This window comes from Seriola lalandi, unplaced genomic scaffold (genome assembly GCF_002814215.2).
Source record: "Seriola lalandi dorsalis isolate HSWRI2012SDOR001 ecotype SW California unplaced genomic scaffold, Sedor1 jcf7180002054536, whole genome shotgun sequence".
Classification (NCBI taxonomy): domain Eukaryota; kingdom Metazoa; phylum Chordata; class Actinopteri; order Carangiformes; family Carangidae; genus Seriola; species Seriola lalandi.
This window is the reverse complement of record NW_019525089.1, coordinates 616,801-630,674: the sequence shown is the minus strand read 5'-3', so window position 1 is coordinate 630,674 and position 13,874 is coordinate 616,801.

Below are 13,874 nucleotides of genomic sequence, written 5' to 3'. Positions count from 1 at the left end.
CAGTGAAACGGTGCTTTCAGGGCTGTCGGAAAATCAGAGAGATGAGTTATAATTTTGATGAGTTCTAATACAACAAATACACGAGGTTATATCTGGGCGTATAATGAATTATTGGTTGTCAAGATGTGAAAATTAGGGGTAAGGAGTAAAGTGATGAGTATCATTAATTATAATTATTCATAATCATGTAACATTGCTGCCTGATATTCAAAGCAAGTAACAGCTGTTTCCTATCTTTCCATTGTTAGTTTTACACATTTACCAAGTTAAAACATCAGTAGGTCTTCAGCATTTTTACCTCTGCCACAACAGCAGAAAGTACTAGCCATATAGATTAGCTATTACAGTAATCTTCCACAAATTATTTTTGTTAGGTGCCAGAGAATTAGATTACAAGTACTAATAACTAATAACAATATGGGTCTTCATAGTTTTCCCATTTTTCAACTTAACTAAAAGACTAACACCAGACTCCTATATCTATTGTTGTTTACAGATGATGCCTTCCCTGTGGCTACACAGGATTGTTATCGCCAATGTGCATAAGAGCAGTTAATAGAAGGAAGTCATGAGGAGCATGAGCCTCTCCTGACTGCATGGTATATGCATGCAGTGTACATTTAAACATCTTCTATTTCTTCATAATAATTACAGGAAAAATTACATCAAATATATAGAGGTAAAGTGGACTTACAAAACATGATCTTTTCACTTTTTATTCCACCTAGATCCCTTAAACCCCCGGTGAGGTGAGGTAATGAAAATCCCTACATTATCTCTATATTTTTATTCAATTTTAAACAGCCTTCCATCCTCTTCCCATACAGCCTGCCTTCCACAAGTCTTTAAATGTGCTCCTAGCTGCTGTTCTGATCTTAATACATTGTGGTATTTCCTAACCTCTAAAATGATTCCACTGAAAATGTGGCTGCTCCCTCTTGCAGTGACAATTTTAACTAAAATTGGCTCCACCACACCTACTGTGTCAAGAAACCGGCCCCCCACTACAGTAACATATTTCTACCATCTGTAGCATACATTGTCATTTAAGGAGCAGCAGTGCCCCCTACTGTTCCAAAAAGAAGCAAACACAAACACACACACATACACACATACATACATACACAAACACACACACACACACACACACACACACACACACACACACATGCTCCCATAAGTCCTAGCTCCTAAGCATTACACTGTCTTGTTTTATTCCAAAGAGAGGCATATAAACCCATAAGAGAGCTTTAAGTACAACATTTTAAAGGACAAGACAGGAGAAGGGAAGAAGCATGACGAGAAAGATGAGAGAAGAGAAAAAGAGGAAAGCAGTGGAGATGTGACAGAAAAGATAGGGGGGTAGGAGTAGTAAACTATAAAAGAACAAGGACAGGTTAAGGAGAAAAAAGAGAACAGAGAAGAAAGGAGAAGACAGAAATGGCGGTATCAGGTTTAACCGGATATTATCTATAGAGATGAAAATCAATTGGGGCATAGGGAGAAGGAGAAAAAGGAGAGGGAAAACAAGAAATTAGGTGATCAGGTGTAACAAGTCCTTATTGCACCTCTAGGATTTGATAGCCTTTGTGATGGCTTATTTTTATAACTGGAAGAAAAAACATATAATTGAAGAAGCATGAAAATGATTGAATTTATGACTCATAGAAAAATGTTGCGTTGGCTTTTGTTAAAACTGTTGAACTTCATTAGCAAAAAAGTGTTGTCTGACCTTTTGAAAGGATGAAGGAATGTACTGAAATGCAAAGGAGGATCAGAGTGGAACTCAGAGGAGATGAAGGACAAGCACAGAGAGAAAGAAGGCAGGAAGAACTGAAGAGATGGCTGTAGTGTATGGTGTTAGTGTGGGGGCAGAGCAGCTGTTAGACAGCAGATATCAATCTCTCCCACAGAGGAAACACATCATGTTGCACAATTCACCGGGGATCACAGCTAACACTGCAGATAAGCTGTGTGTGCATGTATGAGCATGCATTTTATGATGATAATTGTTATTTGAAAATGGGATGTCATGCCAATTCATGGTTTGGTTAAGATGATAGTGCATATGATAGCCCTGGTAATTGCTACAGAAGTAAATGGCTATGTAATCCAGCTGTTAGACAGAGCCAACGTGATACCACCATCAATGGTTGAAAAAGAATTAACATCCCTCTCTTAAGTCAAATTACTATTGCAACAATGTAGAAAATTCTCCAGCACAAGCTTCTGTATTGAAGTAGGAATTTGACATGCTGAACTTATCTTCTTGTTGAGAGTTAGATGAGAAGGTCAACACCCCTCTCTCATATGTACATACAATATGAATCGGGCAACTCCATGTTTTTCACAATTTTGATGAGTTATAATAAAAAGATGAATTTATGCAGCAAAAGAAAGAAACTGTCCGTCACTATTTTCCTGCAATTTCTACAAGCTTAGTACAAGACAGGAGGTTTGGTGGTAACCTAATAAGCTGCTTGCACAGATGACCTATGGAGTTGTTTTGTAAGAGGAGGACAATTTATTATTTATTTTTTAAAATATAAAATCTTAGTCCACAAATTCACAAATACCAATAGCTGTCAGATAAATGTAGTGGAGTATAATGTCTCTCTCTCTGATTGTGGAATAGAAGTAGCAGAAAATTAAAATACTTGACTAAATGTCCATAGTTGCTTTCCCCCACTGGGATAAACACATTCTGAGTCACATTGGAAAAGGCTGGGTAGACAGAATGAGTAGATAACCAAAGTCATGATAGCGCTTAATTAGCTAGACAGTTTCTGATAGCTTGTGGAACGCCATTTACTGCTAATGCTTGAGCTGACTATACTGAACTTTTGTCACAAACTGTTTTTTTTTTGGTTTTTTTTCTTTCCCGCTGACCGGGCAGCGTTCAAAAAAACAAAAGACTTCAGGTCAAGCAAAAGCAAGTGGTTCAGCAAAGCGAAGCATACCTGAGTCTCTGAAGAGGAAAATAAAAGCAGATGAGATTAGTGCATATCAGGGTGAAGTCATCACAAGGTCTTGGACTTATGTGTGCCAATGGACATGGTGTCTTCCAGGGTCGTGAAGAGGCCAAGATGTAGAGCGCTTATGAGAATGTTTGTTTCAAAGACCGGAGAGGAAGATATCTAATATGAACCTACATGACAAGGTGAGGCCATCAATCTCTTTTGTTTTTAAATCTTTCAACTACTCAATACGCAACCATAGACATCCGCACAGTTCATTCAAACATACCAATATGTAACATGAAAGCTGCATGTCTACCTGAGTGTCCACCTGGTGAAAATATCAAACATTTGAATGAAACCTTGGTAGGATACTGACCTGAGAAAATCCTCCAACATGATGGGTGTGATTAATACTTTTCTCCCCAGATCAGCTTCTTCAGGCATAATTTTCAATTGGAAAAGCAAGGAAAGATTTACAAAGTGGATGCAGCAGTTGGGGCTTGGAGTGTAGTCCTGCTGGGGTTTAACTACTCCTGGAAGAAAAGAAGGGAATTGTCAAAGATGTAAGCAGAACCAAAATTCCCTCAACATCCAATCCAAGGTGTTCTACATGACAGGATTTCCAAAGATTGTTGCATCTGTCAAACATCAATGCTTTTGTGTGCCAAATGTTTTGTTGAATTTAAAAAATACACAACAATCATACTGATTACTGTACATATGCAATTAATGCAAGAGAAAAAATTATATAATGTCTTTGAAGTGATAAACATCTCAGTCCTTGAGAATATCCTGAGAACAGAGTTTACCTTGACTCTCTGGCAGCTGAAACCCACCACACAATCTTTGCCCATTGCCCTGCAGCATCTTACTGCCCAGCCAAAATGAAAAGCACTTTTAGCTACATTAATTTATCTATATCATCCTAACCTAACCAAAGTTGTGTGTCAACAAATACAACAAAGCAACCTTGTGGACCAAAACCTCTGCTATTGCCCTCTTTCCAAATCTTGTCAGATCTCTAGAATATTTTCATGGGTTAAATCCTACAAGTTTCTCGACTGTAGGATTCATGGGAGACTCCTGCTGAAAGTCAGCTAAGACACTTCCAACTCTCACGATCCGTGCAGCTTGTCTGGCCTCTTCGAGATGATCACGATGCATAAATAGCCATCCGTGAAAGAGAAGACGTGACAAACTGCATGAAACAAACAATCCACAACCAATAGGTGAAGAGCTTCTGCAGAGGAGAAAAACTCACAAGGCAGAGATCCAAGGCTGGCAGAAGTAGATGCTTTGCTCTCCAGCCAGTCTTCAAGTAGCAGCCAGACAGCTTTCTGATCAAGCTTGAAAACTGATCAAGTGAACATGCAGATCTTGCCTTATGAGCTCTGTCTTCTCTCTACTCCACCACTCATGTAGAAATCTATGTTATTTTAAATGAGATAATATCATAATATCATACATGTGGAATGTCCGAACCCATGGCTAGCCTAAAGAAACAGTGGTAAGGTAAAGTTTTGGGGGAAATAAAAATTCTAAAACACGGAATACTGTCCTATGTGTGTTGCCACGAGGCACAAAGGATATAAAAGCAAATTAAAGATGCATTTTCTGTTACTTTATCACTTTTGTTATGGACATCAAGTAGTGAATATTTGATATTAAGGCAGCGCTGGTAGGCATCCTGCTGAAGTATGATTACACTAAACTAAATGTCATCTTGGAATAGTACATTCAGCCATTAGTCCTTTGTGGTACAGTACCTACATGCTCTGCGTGACACTAAGAATAATAGGACAATATGGTTTTAACAGTCCCATCCTACTCCCGTTATCAGTTAAAATCAACATGCAAATTTAAACGAAGGTTAAATTTAATACAAAGCTTTAAAGAGCACTGCAATCATCTTATTTTGCCAAGATTATCAGTCATGGTGTATTTACAGCCTGATTTGTCTTTAAGCTGATGAAAAAAAAAAGAAAAAAAAGAAAAGGAATCAGAATGATGGTTAATTTTAACTCTTAAATGAATTCAGCCACAGGGATTTCCGTGGTGCAATTGTCACAGTGGCAGGTAAATTTAAAATGATTGCATTCATATTTACAGATATGGGGTGCAGGAGAATTACTCCCTCTGTGATACAAATTATAATTACTCATGTAAATTGTAGGTCTAAAAGAACATGAGGACGCCAGTGCTGTGGCTCACAATAACAGGTGCTTGACATAATTTTATCTTATTAAACTTAAACTGCCATAGTTGAATCTGACTGTAAATACTTTTTCACAAAATCATTTCTGTGGGAGATTTAGCACCCTCTTAGCACCATGATAACAGCAGCATGGACAAGAGAAGAAGCCTTGCCAGGGGGAAGGTTAGCATGGAAGGATTGGATGCTACAGCATGTTGGCTGACAGCAGGAATCTCCTAATACTGCATTGGTGCTATAGTCTTCAAGTCCTACACCCTCATGTATCATTCACACATTATCATTGAAGCACTCTATCCATGATATTCATTGTCAAATGAAAAAGTACAGTTAATTTGACAGATTGTCTACTATAGCACATCTCTCTAACATATGGCTATATAAACAATGAGTAATACATAAAGTATTCTTTTGTTATGCAATTTTTAGCGTGTGCATGTGCTGGTCGAAGGGCAATATCGTATTTATATATTTAGCCCAAATACTGAAACCTTGCATCTGTATGCATTTGTCTAGCATGTGTGTCAGAATGTCTTTCTGCAAAGGGTGTAAAAAAAAAAAAAAACTCGAAAACTCAAATGAACACTTTCCTCTTGTGCGCCTGTGTGCACCAATGTGTGTGTGTGAATCCATATATAATATATGCATTTGTTTTGATGCACATGTGCATGTCTCCAAAAACATGCTTGTGTATACATATGTTACATGTGAGTGTGCTAGGGTGCGTGTGAGTGTGTGTGTAGTGACAGATGGTCCGTTTAATAACCTTGCAAGCATGGTCGCCTGTGGGGTTGGCATGCCCAAGATGTGGGGAGTGACCTTGTTTTTTTATGACCACACAGAGAGCAACCTGTTACAACTGGGAGTGTGTTACGTGTGTGTGTGTGTGTGTGTGTGTGTGTGTGTGTGTGTGTGTGTGTGTGTGTGTGTGTGTGTGTATGTAGGGTTATCATTGGATACCACTTGGTTACTTGGATACAAATGGTATAGTTCATGCTAAATGTCCTTGAAACAGTGGCAAACATCATTAAAAAGCTAATTAGAAAATGTGGATATTTTGGGAAATACACTTACTTACTAAAGATGAATACCACTGTCCATTCAGACTACAGCTGGCAGTTGGTTATATTAGCTTAACAGAAAGATTTGAACAAGAGGGAAAAGTAGGCTAGCTAGCCAGGAAATGTACGAACCCACAAAAAACATAAACAAAAACAAAAAAATAACACTGCATCTATATTTGTAAAAATTGGGCTGGGATCAAAGTTGACACTTGGGAATACAAATCACACAGAATATGTTGTTTTGTCAGCTGTCAGTGAGAGACCTTTCCCCAAACTGGTATGACATGTTGGTGAGGGGGAATGAAATCACTTTCCTGTAATATAGCATGGTGAAGAATGAGACATAGCATTAGAATTACAGTGGAAGAGATAAATCATACCACACATTCAGGATAGACAAGCAACCCACAATTCTGTATCATTCAAATAAATCCTCTCAGGCTTTTCCTCCATCTGCCTGTATGTTTGCAAATTTACATTTCTCAGTTTTTCATCTAATTTCCCCGATATTGGTCTGTCCTACCCTAATTGCCCTTTTTCTGTGTCATATGATTGAGCTGAAAAAGCGCTATGACAAACCGGAGCTCTACCGTGTGTGGGAGTGTTCCTGTGCATGCATGCAGGTGGGGGTGCAAATGACCGTGAAGGGGTATACGTATGATCGAGTGTGCTTTGCATGCTTGCCTGTTCCCAGGAGCACATGTGCCTGAGAGTGTCTGTGTGTGTGTGTTTATGTATCTGCTTAACTTTTGTGTCAGGATGTGTGGGACTAATTAGAGCACGGAAGATCCTGCAGTTGCGAATAATAGTAGCAGAACACAGGACGTTAGAGTATAGTAATGGCCTTTTTTTACGTCAGTCTTTTTGTTCCATCTTAATTTCATTGTCTGCCAGTGAAATCAACAGGATAATTACATGCATGATTCAGTTCTCTCTATTTCACCCTATCTTTCTGTGCCATTGCTATCTTCTCTCTATTTTCTTATCTACTATTTATCCTCCCTGCCTTACTTGGTGTATTTTTGAGTATGTCAGGCTTTGTGTTGATGTTCCATTCATGGTATTCAGGAGAAGAACATGAAAAAAAAAGGAGATGATGTGCACAGGAGAGCATAAGACAATATGAATTACATGTGGAGGATGCAAGACCAGAAAGAAATCAAGGAGGGAGATTAAAAGAAAACAGGAAAAACATGAGCAGCCACAGACTTCATAAGAACTTTCAAAAAGACTTCTATTTCCAAATTCAACCCATTCTATGTGTGCAATGTGGTTCCTTGTGTGTTCGTGTTCAAACATTAGTTGGTCTGATCTTGAAAACAGAAAAATAAAGTACGCTTTTTCTTCAAGCTTCTAGATCCTGAGATCTAAGAGCCACTTCAGAGCCCTCTATATCTGCTCCCCCAATGCCATGTTGCTGCACATACCGATATTGCAAATATGCTTTGTTTGAAATAGTATGGATGATACGGGTTCACTCTTCTTCTCTTCTCTTCTCTTCTCTTCTCTTCTCTTCTCTTCTCGGGCGTAATAACTACCAGTTAAGACTGTGATTACCCCTAAATATTGATGAGTACATTACAGCTGTGTAATTAGTTCACTGGACTCATCCATTTCCATTGCCAGATCAATCTGCCCTCAAGCTGTTGCATTGACACACAGGCACATGGACACACAGGCAAAACACACACTTCATCAGAGCGGATTTGTGTGATCTTGAGGAAAATCCACTTCTGGAATTAACAGCAAATGAGCTGAATGGGAATTCTCGTTAATTTAGAGCCACGTCTAACATGTTTTCATATATTACTATTAAACAAATGCTTGGGCTCTACACTGTACATAGTAGTTCTCCATAATACAGTGTAATTCCATTGCATTCTTCTGCTTTACGCAAAACGTACACACAGCTTACATGTCCGGAGGAAAGAATCCGTCATGTCGGAGCAGCATACACTGATCAGCAAAAGCAAAGACCAAAACATTTGATCTCCTCTGTACTGCCATATTTGAGCCAGACATACATGAATGAGAGCACAAGGCAAATATATGCTGTAGTCTTAACTTTTAGCCTGTTTGTTTCTCAGTACTTTTTGACTTTTCCCAAAACCTTTAAAAGTAGGACATAACTATGTGATGTAATTAAAAAAAAACAAACAGCTTGGCGCTTGTGATCAGCAAACTTTAGTCAAACTGGAATAAATTGGTTTTTTTCTTTTTCTTTTTCTTTTTTGGCTACTGTTTTCTGACACAAAACAAATGGTTATAGTCTTTTCATAGGATTTGTTAAATATCACCAGATTTATCCTATAATCTCAGTACTGACGCCACCTTCAATTTTCATTTTTTTTGACATACCTCATGGGACATGCACTCGACTCAGTCTGCTCATTGATTTGTGTGTCATTCTGTCATTAACTTCACTTCTATTATACAAACAGTGAAAAATACCTTCAGAATAATGTGACGCAAACAAAGAAAGACACTATTGTTTTCTTGTGTTGCTGCAGCTTCCGAGGGCATGTATCTCCTGCTAGTTGGTGTTAATCTTGCCTTCATAAAACGTGTTAATGCTCAGTGTTAATCAGGGCTTCTACTGAATGTGTCTGTGCGAACAACAGGCTGCTAAATGTCAACTGTTACCGGATTATCTGCTGCCTGGAACCTCGTGATAATGATATATGGAGTATGTGTTTCTGTGTGGGTGCTTTTGAAACCACGCATGCGTGTGTGCGATTGCAAGTGTGCATGTGGTGATTAAGACAGGCTATTTCTATTTTTTCTGGCTCCCTGAATGATTTCCCTTTGAGTGTAAACCCTTTATTCTGCCGCTTCTATTAAATCAGACGGAGACAGAGAGAAATCACGACAGAGGAAGAAAGAGAGCGTGAAAGGAAGAAAGATACCAAGCCAGAGAAAAAGAAACACTGAGAAACAACGACAGAAAGCGAGAAGGAGAGACGTGAAGAAAGAGAGGGAGAGTTTTAGAGGGGTGTATAATCCCTGTAGTGTTTGTTGTTGTTCCTGTCTGCAGGGTGGTAGAATTTGAACGCTCCATAAAAGCCTGGCTTGGGCTCAGTTATCCCAACTCACACAGCAGTCTTCGCCATAAGTGCTTCATTCATTGTTCCGTCAACCTGGCAACAAAACCAAGAAAAATGCATGAAATGAGAAGCAACAACACAAAATGATCAAACACTGAACAACTGGATAACCATAACAATTAAAACCTGTTTCTAAACTCTTGCCTGTACCAAAGCTCATCAAATAATACTTACATAGGTACACACCAACCTGCATACTAATAATCAGTGTGTCTCATTAAGTCAGGTTATTAGACCTCAGAGTTAATTGAGTTATTCTGATAGATAATAGGGTCACCTTCATTTCCTCTTCCTTCAGCCTTCATTTTAACCTCCTCTTGATCCTTTTTCTTCTTCTTTTCTGAACCTGACTTTTGTTTTCATTCTGTTTTTCCACCTCCTTTTATGATGCCTCTTCGTCCCTCACCTCTGGTCCTGTCTTCTGTCTTCCAACCTCATCATCTTCCTCTTTTTCTATTCAACCCTCCCACGATCTGTCTGCCAGTGGCAATTCTTTCTTCTTTTTGCCCTCTCCCCTCTCCGTCCTTTTATTTTGCCCTGTGTCCTTCTTTTACATTCTACAGTCATCCCGGCCAATCAGTCTCTCCGTCTCAACATCAATCTCAAAATCGCCTCTTCATCTCTTACGCCAGCCAAGGTCGCAAGAAACCTGGGTGTCATGTTTGATGACCAGCTATCCTTCTCTCACCCTATTGCATCCCTCTCCTGGTTGTGCCGCTTTGCTCTATACAACATCAGAAAAATCAGAACTTACCTGACTCAGTACGCCACCCACCTCTTGGTCTAGGCCGTGGCTACCTCTCACCTCAACTACTGCATTGCTTTTCTGGCAGGGCTCTCTCGATCCACAGTGAAACTCTTAAAGATGGTCCAGAATGCATCAGGCTGTCTGTTCTTCAATCAGCCCAAAAGGGCACTTGTCACTCTGCTACTCATCAACCTACCCTGGCTACCCATGGCCTGCCCGAATGAAATTCAAGTCACTAATGCTGCCTTCAGAGTAATTACTGGGTCTGCACCCATCTGCTTGAACTCAATGATACAGGCCTTATGCTCCTTCTGGGCCATTGTGCTCCTCCAAGGAAAGTCGTCTGGCCTTGTCATCCCTGCACACAAGACAATCTCAGTCCAGACTGCTTTCATCTTTGGTTCCCCGATGGTGGGATGATCGACTGAATTCTATCAGAGCAGGGGCGTCGCTCTCTATCTTCAAGAATCTCTTGAAGACTCATCTCCTCCTCTCCTAACACCTTTAACAGCTCGACATGCCTAATTCGCACTTACTATGCGCTTTGGGTGCACTTCTTTACTTGATCTCCTTGCACTTATTAAATAGATGTAGTACTTTATGCCGAGGTCTCCTACTGCACTGAAGTTTTAGTGGTTGCCCTCACTTGTAAGTCACTTTGGATAACAGCATCTGCCAAATGACTAAATGTAAAATGAAAATGTATATTCCTCATGCCTTTCCCTTTTTCACTTTAAAAAAAATGTTTTGGTGTGATGGTATGATGCTTGTTGAGTAGGTAAAGATAGAGGTGTAACTTTGGTGTGAGTGGGATCTCTGCTGGTTCAATTGTTTGTATTGCCCTTACTATCATGTATAATCAAGTCACTGGCAGTTTCACATAGCATTGCATCATATGCCACCTGTATCACACATGGGATGAACCATACTGTCCAGACAGAAGAACAAAGCAAGGCCCAGGCGTTGGAATGTGCCAATCCGGGGAGCAAATGTGACAAAACGGCTGTGCTGGCGCTCATCGGTGCTGGGAAACAGAACAGTGGAATATTCTGACGTGTTGATTTATGTCTGTTATGGTTTGGCTGTTTCCATCCCTCATTCCCTGTGTTTACTTGCCGTTTTCCCCTCCCTTGTGTGGTTTGTTTGTCCCCAGTTAGTCTATTCTACCTGTCTGTGTGTGTATGTGTGTTTATCCCGCTGGGCCTGGCCATCCGGTACCTGCTCCCGCCAATCCAACTCAGTCCAGCTCAGTCCTTGCCTGTAATTCCAGTTTGGATCGCCATTTCCTCCACCATCTGCCTGGCCTGCTCCGCCAGTCCAGACACAATCCAGTCTCCAGCCTCCACCCTCCACCACCCCACAAGTCTTCAAGAACACTCTCTTTAAACAATTAACTGTCTTCTTGTCTGTATTCTGCATTTTGCATCCAAAATTGAACCGTCACTAACAGCATCATCTCATATTGATGTGCATCAAGATGCTTCATGTGCAACCCATCTCTGTACATGACCTCTGTGAGAGCATCTGTTGTATTCTGGTGTCCACCAGATTAGGTCTTCAGTGTATGCCATGAAAACACTCACATGCAGACAGTTAAATATAAATCAAATTTTAGGTAATTCTTTTCAGCTATTAAAAAAAGAAAAAAATGCTGCAGAATACAATATAATTGTGAAAGAAATAAAAATCAACACACTTCTAGTATACACTACATACATAACTATTTCACCAAAATAACATTAAATTAGATTTTTTTAAACAGTAAATGATTGACGTTTATCTTCAGTGACACTGGAAGTCACCAAATATGTAATGATTTCAAATCCATTTTCAGCTGCAGAGATATTTCCAGGAGCTATTTTTTTTAGAAACTGAGGAACTTTACTTGACTGGAAGAACCAAGGTCTAAATTTAGCAATTTCCAAATTATATAATAATATAAAAATTGTCGACACCCTCTAGAACGACACATAGAAGTGTTTCCTGATTTCACGCCCCAATCTGCATCATTTGCTGTGCATTCCATAACACTGACAAATAATGATGTGACAACACTATGGTCGAGGTTTGCATATATTTAGGCACAAAAACGCCTAACTTTGGTTTAGGGAAAGATCATGGTTGAATAAGTATTCGCTAAGGTTACGTGTTCAACTGATGAGCCACCTACAGTCTGTATGTAAAAGTGTTTCCCTGTCCTTGAAACACGCAGCACACTGGCGCAGCAAAACAGGTGCAGCCACTGGAAAACTGCTTCTACATATACAGAGAAACCAATGAGTAAGCAATGAAAGGCTGAAGCAGCCAGAAAAAAATTCATTTAATTAACTTTGTTTAGATCTAATATGTCTTGGGAGGAAAGCCAACCATTTTTAGAATACATACTGTGTGTATTACATTATTCCAGACCACAGAGACCTTTTACTTGTGAGGAGAGGGTGAGAGGAAAACGAAGAAGTCAAGGTCTGAGTCTCCACGGTGGTTTGAGGAAAATGCTGTGGAGCACAGGTGCTGTTACGTACACCACACATAATGGCCCCATGGAAGCAGACTGTCCTTGGCCACTTCTGAAAATCCAAATTGCTCTTTCAGAAACTGCACTGTTTCAGTTATTGGTGGCATTGAAACTTTTTAGAGTGTTATATTGTGGGTAGAAGTAACCAGTACCAATGCTTTTTAAACAGTATATTTCATTCAAGTCTTGAAAAGATTTGAAAATCCTTCATTTATTATTATATATACAGCATATATATATATATATATATATATATTTTCTACTACTGGGGACTTTCTGTTATAAAAATTTCACATTCTCTTGCCGTCAAATTTAATATGCAGTGTAACTGACGTTTCCACACCATCAAAGCACAAAGTTTCACATTCACAAATTCCAGGTGCTGCCATATCTGACAAAATCAGCCTTCTTCTTGTATTCAATGAATCAATCGGCTCGTGGATGTTGAACTTTAAATGTCATTGCTGAATCTGTCGTTGTGTCTTTCAGGCCGAGTGCTACACAACCCACCTTGTCCCCGATCGCCACTGCGATAAGGTCTTTGTATTATCCCATGAGAGTCACCAAAGAGATTCCATCACTGTCTGAGCAGCTTCAGCACCACCAGTGTCTCATGTCTAGGGGGACGTTCAAGTCTTTTCTTTCTCCACAATTTTCATCTGCATGGATTTTAGTAAGATGTTTGAGAGAGTTTAATCAGCATCATAAATCATAGTAAATATTGTCTTAAATTGATCTCTGCTACGTGAAATATATCTTTTTCAAATCTAAAAAGCAGGATTATGAACTAAGCCTATTCAAGTGCCACTAAGTGTACTTTCTCTTGAAACTCACAGATTATTAATAGATTACTCAAAGCTGTGTTAAACAATGCCGCACAGTGGCTGCTGGTGTTTCCACCATTTTATTCCCACAGCAGATATCAGCTCATAAAAAAAGAAAAAGAAAAAGTTTAGCCTCATGGAATAAGCTTATCTCCACAACTACCAACTACACACTTATTGTCAAATCTGAATACAAACCTGTGCTGTATGTAAAGGTTTCAGCAAGCACTTTGCAAAGGGTCACTGTTTCCCTACTGGCACCATCAGATATTATGCATTCCAATGAGCCTGGTAATAAAGTGTTAAGATCTCAGTGCAGATAGAAACAATGCAGTGGCTGTATGATACTGATGTTCACTTTGAACAACAATATTGTTTATCTGATCCATAAAGATGACAAAAAAGAGACTAATGATGGCACTTTTACAGCCCAGGTAATGTGTGTGT